This window comes from Rhinopithecus bieti, unplaced genomic scaffold, assembly GCF_001698545.2.
Source record: "Rhinopithecus bieti isolate Rb0 unplaced genomic scaffold, ASM169854v2 scaffold_26426, whole genome shotgun sequence".
Classification (NCBI taxonomy): Eukaryota; Metazoa; Chordata; class Mammalia; order Primates; family Cercopithecidae; genus Rhinopithecus; species Rhinopithecus bieti.
The window spans coordinates 455,197-467,188 of NW_016811945.1; the positions used below are offsets into that span (position 1 = coordinate 455,197).

The 11,992-nt window shown below is 44.0% G+C and overlaps 1 protein-coding gene across 11 annotated transcripts in view; it reads right to left on the reverse strand.

The window, feature by feature from the left end:
* Window positions 1-11,992, reverse strand: part of MGA (MAX dimerization protein MGA) — a 176,266-nt gene that overhangs the window by 109,875 nt on the left and 54,399 nt on the right. For 3 of the 11 annotated variants that reach the window (XM_017895420.1, XM_017895428.1, XM_017895427.1), the window contains exon 1: window positions 2,800-2,892. The exons of 4 other annotated variants lie outside the window; for them this stretch is intronic. The gene's annotated coding sequence lies outside the window, so the exon portion shown is untranslated. Of the gene's footprint in view, window positions 1-2,451; window positions 2,544-2,799; window positions 2,914-11,992 lie in introns of those variants that run through there. 4 more of the 11 variants (XM_017895429.1, XM_017895426.1, XM_017895425.1 and 1 more) reach the window with 3 other exon arrangements.

Below are 11,992 nucleotides of genomic sequence, written 5' to 3' on the forward strand. Positions count from 1 at the left end.
TGACAAAAGACCTCACTCTTCAGATGAAACCACTACCATGAACAAACTCCTGGACTATGGCCTTGTTTAAATATCAATATAATAAAGAACATTCATAAAATAAGGGCTGCATACAGAACGAGTTGCAAAAGATGCTTGTTTTGTTTTACAAAAGTCCTTCAGCCAGGTGCGGTGGCTCACGCCTGTAATCCCAGCACTTTGGGAGGCCAGGGCAGGCAGATTGCCTAAGGTCAGGAGTTGGAGACCAGTCTGGTCAACATGGTGAAATTCCGTCTCTACTAAAATACAAAAAAATTAGCCAGGCATGGTGGCATGCGCCCATAATCCCAGCCACACAGGAGGCTAAGGCAGGGGAATTGCTTGAACCAGGGAGGTGGAGGTTGCAGTGAGCCGAGATCGCGCCACTGCACTCCAGCCTGAACAACAGAGCAAGACTCCATCTCAAAAAAAAAAAAAGTCCTTCACTACCCAACCTGAAAACTTAGGTCTTAGGCAGAGGGTAAAACAGAATCATAAGACAACTCCATCCTTGCCCACCATTTAGGACTACAACTGAAATTAAATCATGCTGAGGGGCAAAGTATGATTGCCTCCAATATCTGTAATGAAGGAATTAAGGAATTAAAATTAAGGATTTAAGGAATTAAAATGGCAAGATTTCTGCCTTCAAGGAGCTAATAATCTACCCAAAGAAGAACTTTTAAGACTTTCTGGGCTAGGCACAGTGGCTCATGCCTGTAATACCAGCACTTTGGGAGGCAGAGGCAGGTGGATCACATGAACCCAGGAGTTCAAAACCAGCCTGGACAACATAGTGAGAACCCATCTCTGCAAAATATTTTAAAATGAGCCAAGTGTGGTGGTGCCTGCAGTCCCAGCTACTTAGGAGGCTGAAGTGAGAGAACTGCTTGACCCCAGGAGGTCGAGGCTACAGTGAGCTGTGATTGTGCCACTGCACTCCAGTCTGGGCAACGAAGTGAGACCTACCCCCCAACCCTGTCTCTTAAAGAAAAGAGTTTCGTAATCAGCATAGTAATATGATTAAAACCATGTTTTAGAAAATGCTAAGAGAAGGGAGGATGAAAAGAAGGATAGAAATGTTGTAGAATATAATCAACATTCACTAAGAAACACCCAGTGGCTCATGCCTATAATCCCAGAACTTTGGGAGGCTGAGGCAGGATGGACTGTTTGAGCTCAGGAGTTCGAGAGCAGCCTGGGCAACACGGCAAGTCCCTGTCTTTACCAAAATACAAAAAAAATTTTTTTTTTTAATTTTAAAAAATAGCTGTGCCTGTTGGTGTACACCTATGGTCCCAGCTACTCAGGAGGGTGAGGTGGGAGGACTGCTTAAACCCAGGGGTAGAAGTTGCAGTGAGTCAAAATTGCGCCACTGTACTCCAGCCTGGGTGACAGAGTGAGAGAGAGAAAGAGTGACAGAGTGAGAGAGAGGAAAGAGGGGAGAGGGAGCAAAACACCATTCCTTCTTGCTGCCCCACATCTCAAGCCCACATAACCACGTTCCTCACCCTTGCCTAAGAAGACGGCCCCAGATGCCTCCAGCCTAACTCTATTCACCCTTCATACTTAAGTTTAAATGTATTTTCTTCAAGACACTTGCCCTAACTCCCATGATCAGGTAAGGTCTCCCAGTTATATGCTCTCATAGTACCCTGTTATTTCTTTACAGCATTTACCACAACTATGTTATTTTAAAACCATGTATTAATGTGTCTTCCCCATTAGACCATTAGCTCCACTCTATTCCAGTGCTTATCACAATGACTGGAATAGGGTGGACACATATTTGTTGAATAAACAAATAGAAAACCATAGATCCTCATTTTTTAGGCAAGTCTAAATATCAAATATTGATTCAGTGTCCAACAATACGGGGTTTGGAAAACAGGGTCATAATATATACTGAAGTTATATTAAGCAGTTAACATCCGTGGCTTTGGCCAACATTTCCCAAAGGGGTAGAGTTGTGATTTTAAAAAACTAGCACNACCTTGCACTGAGGGCAGAGACCTACTTGACCCTTTAACAGAAACAGGAAACCCCATCAACAGAACTAGGTAAAGGCTGCCCCACAGAGGAAAAAAGAAAATAACACCTGCTCTTCCCACCTGTTTTCCCCTCCCTCATTTCTGCACTCACACACCACCGGTCCTTTGTTTACCAAGTCCCCACTCCTACAGCTCACTTCCTCGCCCTCCTTTATTAAACTTGCCGTCCTGCCTCAAACAATTTGGCCGGAAATTACTTGTTAGAAAAGACGTTTGCACAGGTGTCAAAACGCTGCGCTCAGTTCCTCAGAAAAGCGACGCCAACACCGTTTCCCTTGGAGTTCTAGAACCACGAGACCTAGGCGCTAAACTGCAAAGCGCGTAAGCATGGCTCTCGACCTAGAGCCCGGCGCCAGGCTGTAAGTCATCACGCAGACCGTACCACGCGGAGCGGCACCCCACGCACGCGAGGGCAGGGCCGAGCCATGGGCGCTTCTCACCCCTCCCGCCTCGTGGCCGCTCTCTCTGGCGTCGATGCTCCCAGTTAGGTAGCTGAGCGACGCGGAAGTGAGGCTGGGGACGCGCGCGAGGTGACATGCGCAGCCTCGCTCAGAGACCACAGGCGCGCGCCAAAGGCGGCCCCGCGCAAGGCCCGGCCTGGCGAGGGCGTGCGAAGCTCTCTCAGCGGAACGTTTCTCACGCCGTTCAAATACACAAGAGCTTCAAACTCTCGAAAAACTCCAATCGGGCCAGTACTAAGCGATGCCCTCCACCCAGGCCCGAGAGTTACCGTGCGGGGCGTGGCCGGCCTCACCCGGAGTCCTTCACATCCCGCTGGGGGCGGGTTATTCTGTTCAGTTCGCACACCGTGTGTCCGCTCCAGCTGAAGAGCCTGCGCGCGCGCACCGGACGTCCACGTCACCGCGCACGCGCTCCTACCCGCTCGGAGCCCGCCGCGCAGGCGCAAAAGGAGACGCGAGCAGCACCTCCCTGGCCCCTCCCCCAACACCGGGAGTCCAAACGGCCCCAGAGCAGCAGCAAGACCCTTGGGACCCGCCCCCAGAGTGGAAGCCGCTGCTTTTCCGGGTCCCAGCAACCCCGAAAAGCCTACTGAAGCTTCTAGAATCAAGAAAGGCGAGGCAGGAGGGAGGCACCTAGATTCCTCAGGCTTGCACACGAAGCCTTCGTGGAAACTGTGAAACCAATGCCCGGCGGGCCTTTCTCAACTGTGTCTTTCACCCTTTCCCTAGGGCTCCTAGCCGGCCCCGCCCCGGCCGCGCCCAGCCCCACCCACACGGGGCTCCACAGACCCCCCAGCCTCCACAAGCCCGTCAAATGAATCCGAGGTCTTCCTTCCCGGAGTACCGGGGCTTGGACAGCGCCAGAGCATTGGGAAACCTTGAAGCAAGGACCTTGAGAGACGGATGGTCGAGTTTACAACATCCACAACCGAAGACGACTAGGAAAATGGGGAGGAGACCGAAAGACTCAGTGAGCAGTTGGAAAGCGAAGAGTTGCCACTAAATCGCCTGATACAAAGATGAAAGATATCTTGATAAAACAGGGAAACGAGAAACTTAAAAGAGTGTGTTATTTGAGCTTTAGTGCCTTGATCCTGTGCATTCAATTTTTGTTTCTTCAAGACATTTAAGCTACAAGGTGCAAAGAAAGTATTACTGAATATTATGTGTCAGGCAGTTGCTGAAGTAAATCAATGGACAGTATTTCTCCCAACCTTCAAAAATTAGTTATCTTTCTCCTTCTCTGCTCCTTACCAGCTGTTCGTTCTTCTGTGCTCCTGACACACCAGTAAAACGGAAGCGTAGTTTCTTAAGAGGCAAAAAAGTAGGGAGTAGGAGAGCAGATTTTGTGGTCAATGATCTAAAACTGCTTTCTTTCATAAGAATTAGCAAGCACTGAGAACCCACTAGGTGACTTAATACAAAACACTATGAAGGAGAATGAGGAGACTATGAGGAAAGAGTCAACAGGAGGAGGCTTATCCAACACTACTGATCTGACCTACTTTTTACTTAGGAAGGATCATATTTCTCTACACTTTGCTCTTCCTGAGGAGATATACAACAACATGGACAGAAACTGCTGGAATAGTCTGAACTAGAAAACGTGTAGGCTACTTTAGAGACTTCTGAAGGCATTCTGAAACCCCAATCCAGGCACCGTCAGCAGGAGCATTCAAGATCCTAGGCAAAATTGAAAAGTAACGGTTTAACACCTTCCTCCTCTTCCCTGACCCCAAGAACCTCTTTCCTACAAGCTGCCCTGTCAGAATCTCCCACCTTACCAAGAATGTCTTCCTCTCAAGGATCTGAAGTTTCCTCATAAAAAATTCCCATTTTCTGGGGAAGAAGTAAATCTATGTTGATTTAGCATTAAAATGTATGATCCTAAGCTGTGAATGACTGGTTAACAACCATGCATCCCCAAAGAGACAGGTTAAACCAAATGATCTATCTAACTAGGGGATCTGTGAGGACAACTCGGGAAGAAGGGGAATGGAGATTCTCTTTTGGTTCTCTTTCCTTTAGATACTTAAAACAAAAAACAACAAAAAAATTAAAAACCCTGAACTTTGAAGATTCAGTACTAAATATCTCGGGGGGAGAGGAAAACTATCCATAGTTTTCAAAGTGGGGTCTGCCTAACCTAGAAAGGTCAGGAGATGTCAAGAATCTGAGGGTCCTATGAGAACTGTTAAGTGTTGTTTTTATATGATATTCTAAAAATAATCATACCACCACACGCATTTCAGGGATCCAGTTTGGATTCACCATCATGCAGGTACCAAGTAACCACCTGTTTTTCTTTTTTATTTTTTATTTGCTTCAAGTAACCATTTAAATGGTTACATTCAACTTTTAATGCAGTATTCTCATACTGAAATTCTTGGTTGTATACTTTGGATAATGTAAGAAATTTCCTCCTTTAAAAGGCATCCATATATAACCCAAGGTTTAAGAATGCCAAGCTAACTGCTAAAGTGATGCTCCTAAGTTCCACCTTTTTCAGTTATCATAGCTCAACTTACTGGTCCAACCTAACACAAAAGTCTTTGCCTTGATTTTCCTAGGCTGCACGTTCAAGGAGATTTTTCTGAATATTAAGGGGAAACAAACAAAAAAATAAAGAGAATGCATGCAATTAAACAATCTGGCCTAGAATGTACACAGTTTTGATCCTAGATTGTTCCATAAACCCATACGAACTATCCCATTTACATGCACACTTTTTCTATTCAGCAAATATCTGAGTGCCTCCTATATGCTAAGGATAGGGGAAAGGCTGGCACCTCATGCACTTTTCAGATGTCTACAGCGGAACCCCAAAGATTGGCACAACTTAAGTAACAGAATCCACCAAGACAAACTTCCTAATCCAATCTATTCAGATCCAGTCCTTTCAGTTCTGACTTTTTTTTTTTTTTTTTTTTTTTTTTTTTTTTCATGACCTCGTGATCCGCCCGTCTTGGTCTCCCAAAGTGTTGGGATTACAGGCTTGAGCCACCGCGCCTGGCCTCAGTTCTGATTTCTAAAACATCCTCTCTCGACTGACAAAAAGACCTCACTCTTCAGATGAAACCACTACCATGAACAAACTCCTGGACTATGGCCTTGTTTAAATATCAATATAATAAAGAACATTCATAAAATAAGGGCTGCATACAGAACGAGTTGCAAAAGATGCTTGTTTTGTTTTTACAAAAAGTCCTTCAGCCAGGTGCGGTGGCTCACGCCTGTAATCCCAGCACTTTGGGAGGCCAGGGCAGGCAGATTGCCTAAGGTCAGGAGTTGGAGACCAGTCTGGTCAACATGGTGAAATTCCGTCTCTACTAAAAATACAAAAAAATTAGCCAGGCATGGTGGCATGCGCCCATAATCCCAGCCACACAGGAGGCTAAGGCAGGGGAATTGCTTGAACCAGGGAGGTGGAGGTTGCAGTGAGCCGAGATCGCGCCACTGCACTCCAGCCTGAACAACAGAGCAAGACTCCATCTCAAAAAAAAAAAAAGTCCTTCACTACCCAACCTGAAAACTTAGGTCTTAGGCAGAGGGTAAAAACAGAATCATAAGACAACTCCATCCTTGCCCACCATTTAGGACTACAACTGAAATTAAATCATGCTGAGGGGCAAAGTATGATTGCCTCCAATATCTGTAATGAAGGAATTAAGGAATTAAAAATTAAGGATTTAAGGAATTAAAAATGGCAAGATTTCTGCCTTCAAGGAGCTAATAATCTACCCAAAGAAGAACTTTTAAGACTTTCTGGGCTAGGCACAGTGGCTCATGCCTGTAATACCAGCACTTTGGGAGGCAGAGGCAGGTGGATCACATGAACCCAGGAGTTCAAAACCAGCCTGGACAACATAGTGAGAACCCATCTCTGCAAAATATTTTAAAAATGAGCCAAGTGTGGTGGTGCCTGCAGTCCCAGCTACTTAGGAGGCTGAAGTGAGAGAACTGCTTGACCCCAGGAGGTCGAGGCTACAGTGAGCTGTGATTGTGCCACTGCACTCCAGTCTGGGCAACGAAGTGAGACCTACCCCCCAACCCTGTCTCTTAAAGAAAAGAGTTTCGTAATCAGCATAGTAATATGATTAAAACCATGTTTTAGAAAATGCTAAGAGAAGGGAGGATGAAAAGAAGGATAGAAATGTTGTAGAATATAATCAACATTCACTAAGAAACACCCAGTGGCTCATGCCTATAATCCCAGAACTTTGGGAGGCTGAGGCAGGATGGACTGTTTGAGCTCAGGAGTTCGAGAGCAGCCTGGGCAACACGGCAAGTCCCTGTCTTTACCAAAAATACAAAAAAAATTTTTTTTTTTTAATTTTAAAAAATAGCTGTGCCTGTTGGTGTACACCTATGGTCCCAGCTACTCAGGAGGGTGAGGTGGGAGGACTGCTTAAACCCAGGGGGTAGAAGTTGCAGTGAGTCAAAATTGCGCCACTGTACTCCAGCCTGGGTGACAGAGTGAGAGAGAGAAAGAGTGACAGAGTGAGAGAGAGGAAAGAGGGGAGAGGGAGCAAAACACCATTCCTTCTTGCTGCCCCACATCTCAAGCCCACATAACCACGTTCCTCACCCTTGCCTAAGAAGACGGCCCCAGATGCCTCCAGCCTAACTCTATTCACCCTTCATACTTAAGTTTAAATGTATTTTCTTCAAGACACTTGCCCTAACTCCCATGATCAGGTAAGGTCTCCCAGTTATATGCTCTCATAGTACCCTGTTATTTCTTTACAGCATTTACCACAACTATGTTATTTTTAAAACCATGTATTAATGTGTCTTCCCCATTAGACCATTAGCTCCACTCTATTCCAGTGCTTATCACAATGACTGGAATAGGGTGGACACATATTTGTTGAATAAACAAATAGAAAACCATAGATCCTCATTTTTTAGGCAAGTCTAAATATCAAATATTGATTCAGTGTCCAACAATACGGGGTTTGGAAAACAGGGTCATAATATATACTGAAGTTATATTAAGCAGTTAACATCCGTGGCTTTGGCCAACATTTCCCAAAGGGGTAGAGTTGTGATTTTAAAAAACTAGCACCCAGTGACTGTAAACTAGTTCAACCATTGTGGAAGACAGTGTGGCGATTCCTCAAGGATCTAGAACTAGAAATACCATTTGATCCAGCAATCCCATTACTGGGTATATACCCAAAGGATTATAAATCATGCTGCTATAAAGACGCATGCACACGTATGTTTATCGCAGCACTATTCACAATAGCAAAGACTTGGAACCAACCTAAATGCCCATCAATGATAGACTGGATTAAGAAAATGTGGCACATATACACCATGGAATACTGTGCAGCCATAAAAAAGGATGAGTTCACGTCCTTTGTGGGGACATAGATGAAACTGGAAATCATTCTCAGCAAACTATCACAAGGACAGAAACAAAACACCCCATGTTCTCACTCACTGGTGGGAATTGAACAATGAGAACGCTTGGACACAGGGTGGGGAACATCACACACTGGGGCCTGTTGTGGGGTGGCAGGTGGAAAGGGATAGCATTAGGAGATACACCTAATGTAAATGACCAGTTAATGGGTGCAGCACACCAACATGGCACATGTATACATATGTAACAAACCTGCACATTGTGCACATGTACCCTAGGACTTAAAGTATTTAAAAAAAAAAAAAAAAAAAAAAAAAAAACTAGCACCCAGTGACTCTTATCCCAAATTATTTCTCTTTAGGGGAATGGATAAATGTTGACAGGGCAGATACTTGAGGAGATACAAATATTTTTCTAGCAAAGTCTTACTGACTGCCCATTGACTGGATACAGTCTGCCCTCTATCTGTGGGTTCCAAATCCACAGATTAAACCAATCGCAGATCAAAAATATGTGGAAAAAATTAAAAAATGACAATACAATAATAAAAATAAAATAGTATAACTATTTACAAAGTATTTAAATTATACTAGATATTATAAGTAATCTAAAGATTATTTAAAGTATACAGGAGAGGCCAGACACAGTGGCTCACGCCTGTAATCCCAACTCTTCTGGAGGCCGAGGTGGGCAGATCACTTAAGGTCAGGAGTTCAAGATCAGCCTTGCCAACACAGCAAGTTTCCACTAAAAATACAAAAATTAGCCAGGCATGTAATCCCAGCTACTCGGGAGGCTGAGGCCCAAGAATTGTTTGAACTCAGGAGGTGGAGGTTGCAGTGAGCTGACATCCTGCCACTGCACTCCAGCCTGGGTGAAAGAGCAAGACTCTGTCTCAAAAAAAAAAAAAAAAAAAAAAAAAGTAAATAAAAAATAAGGTATATGGGAGGACATACATGGGTTACATGCAAATACTATGCCATTTTATAGAAGAGACTTGAGCATCTGAGGATTTGGGCATCCTGCGGGGGGAGGGGGGGGATCTTGGAACCAATCCCCCACAGATACTGAGGGACAACTGTATTACCTAGAAAATCAACAAAAACAAACAGATCCTTAGAATAAATTGGAAAAAATGTTATGATACCATCTGGTAATAGAAGCAACAAGCTGTAATAGAGACCACCATCTGTTATATATTCATCTATAAGAAAAAATAGCAAATATATTAAAGAAAGGACACTTTAGTAACAGTGAATTTGTTTTACTAAATTCTAAAGGGAAAATGTCAGGCACAGTGGCTCATGCCTGTAATCCCAGTATTTTGGGAGGAGGAGGTGGAAGGATCGCTTGAGTCCAAGAGTTTGAGACCAGTCTGGATAACACAATGGCACTCCATCTTTATTTAAAAGATGGCACAGTGGCTCATGCCTGTAATCTCATCACTTTGGAATTAGGCAAAAATCAAGAAGAAGCCTATGAGAGAAGAATATACTGGAAAATTGTTTGCAAATGCATATGAAAGAAGCCATCCTTACTTTACATGAAGGGCAATACTGCCTCAGGGAAAAGAGCTATGGTGGTCAACGCAGGAATTCCCCAGCTATTGGACATCACAGACCAGCAAGATATCCCAAAAAAGTATTTAGAGGACCATCATAAGGTGAACAAAATTTATCTTACAAAACAGCCATCCTCTGTTATTGCTATGATTTAAAAAAAAAAAAAAAAAAGATCATTTTAAGATTAAAACCACTGGAAAGAACATCTCATTATAGTAGTCTTATTTTAATACATTTAGATAGATGAAAATTCACATTGTCCTTATTCTGTGATATACCACTGAAAACTTCTTTGCAGATAGGTATTTAGAAATGCCTGATCAGCCATACATCAGCCTCCCTAGACAGCTAAGATTTGATGTTCATAGAAGAAAATATACACAACAGGACTGTGATGGGGTATAAGTCACTTTGCCAAGAAGTCAAGAGTCAGCTTCTCCTCATCAGTAACAATACCGAAGAAGAAGATATTAGCCAAGAGACATCTCAGTCGAGACCAAAGGACAGCCACAAGATTAAGAAGCTACTTTGGGAATCAGGGTGGGAGAGACACTGAAAACAGGAAAGCCTTTATGGTGGGGCAAGATCCTGGAACTCTGGTAACAGTACAGAACAGTGTAGTGAAACCAAGGTCAAACAGACCCACCCAATCACCACATAACTAGGAAAAACTGTGGAACACATGGTGGCAAAGGAAGAGGCAGGTTAAGTTACACTTAGTTTAAACCTAGGCTCCAGGCATATCACATATATGAGGAAAAAAGGTGGGGGAAACTTGTTTTATTTGAAAAGTAAACCAAATGGGATTTTTTTTTTTTTTTTTTTTTAAGGGACGGGGTCTCACTCTGTCTCTCAGGCTGGATGGAGTGCGGTGGTATGATCATGGCTCACTGAAGCTTCAATCTCCTGGGCTCAAGTGATGCTCCTTCCTCAGCCTCCCGAGTAGCTGGGATTACAGGCCATGCCACCGCAACTGGCTAATTTCTTTTTTTTTTTAATGTAGAGATACGGGTACTTGCTAGGTCGAATTTTAAATATTACTTCAAAATAAATAAATATTAATTCAAAATATTTTATAATCTTGACCTTTACTAAAATTGTTAGCTGTGATCTAAACACTGGAGGGCAGGGGAACACCTGTTTTTTGTGTGTTTTTTTTTTTTTTTTTTTTTTTTTTTGAGATGGAATCTCGCTCTGTCACCCAGGCTGGAGTGCAATGGCATGATCTCTGCTCACTGCAACCTCCGCCTCCCGGGTTCAAGCAATTCCCCTGCCTCAGGGAGTAGCTGGGATTACAGGCGCCCACCACCTCACCCTGCTAATTTTTTTATATATTTAGTAGAGACAGGGTTTCACCATCTTGGCCAGGCTGGTCTCGGACTCCTGACCTCAGGTGATCCACCTGCCTCGGCCTCTCAAAGTGCTGGGATTACAGGCGTGAGCCACCGCACCTAGCTACACCTGTTTTAAAAAGAGGAAAAAGCTATATGGAAATAGAGAACATAAAGCTTATTCAAGTAACTTGAATGCAGTGCAAATTGTATGTATATAGATTATAAATTGTAGCGATTATATACAGGCACTATTTTTCATCTCATGATTAGCTCCACTCTACATTCTTGGGGTTATCTATCCTTATTAGCATAAGTAAATAAGGCTACAAGGAGTTAAACGAATATTTATTATGCATCAACTATGTGCTAAGCCCTAAAACTGGGGAAAATGAATAAACAAAACAAGTCCCCTCAAAAGCTCAAGCTCTGATTGAAAAGACAGAATAATCATATTGAAAAACTGTAGTTGGTAGTGTGGAAAAACCTCTGAGAACACTATAGAAACATACAAAATCTACAAAGGGTATAAAGTCTCAGCACTTGGGGAGGCCAACACAGGAGGATCACTTGAGGCCAGAAGCTAGAGACCAGCCTGGCAACACAGTGAGACCCTGTCTCTCAAAAAAAAACCATTTAATTAGCTGAGTGTGGTGGCGCATGCCTGTAGTCCTAGCTACTCAGAGACTGAAGTGGGAGGATCATTTGAGCCCAGGAGTTTGAGGCTTCAGTGAACTATGACTGCACCACTAAACTCTAGCCTAGGCATCAGAGCGAAAGGAAAGGAGAGGGGAGAAGGGAGAGGGCAAAGAGGAGAGGGAAGCGGAGGGCAGAAGGGAGGGGAGAAAGAGGAGAGGAAAGAAGAGGGGAAAGAGGAGGCCAGGCGCGGTGGCTCACGCCTGTAATCCCAGCAGTTTGGGAGGCTGAGGCGGGTGGATCACGAGGTCAGGAGATCGAGACTATCCTGGCTAACATGTGAAACCCCGTCTCTACTAAAAATAAAAAATAAAAATAATTAAAAAATTAGCCGGGTGTGGTGGCGGGAGCCTGTAGTCCTGGCTACTTGGGAGGCTGAGGCAGGAGAATGGCGTGAACCTGGGAGGCGGAGCTTGCAGTGATCCAACATGGCGCCACTGCACTCCAGCCTGGGTGACAGAGCGAGACTCCATCTGGAAAAAAAAAAAAAAAAAGGGTCGGG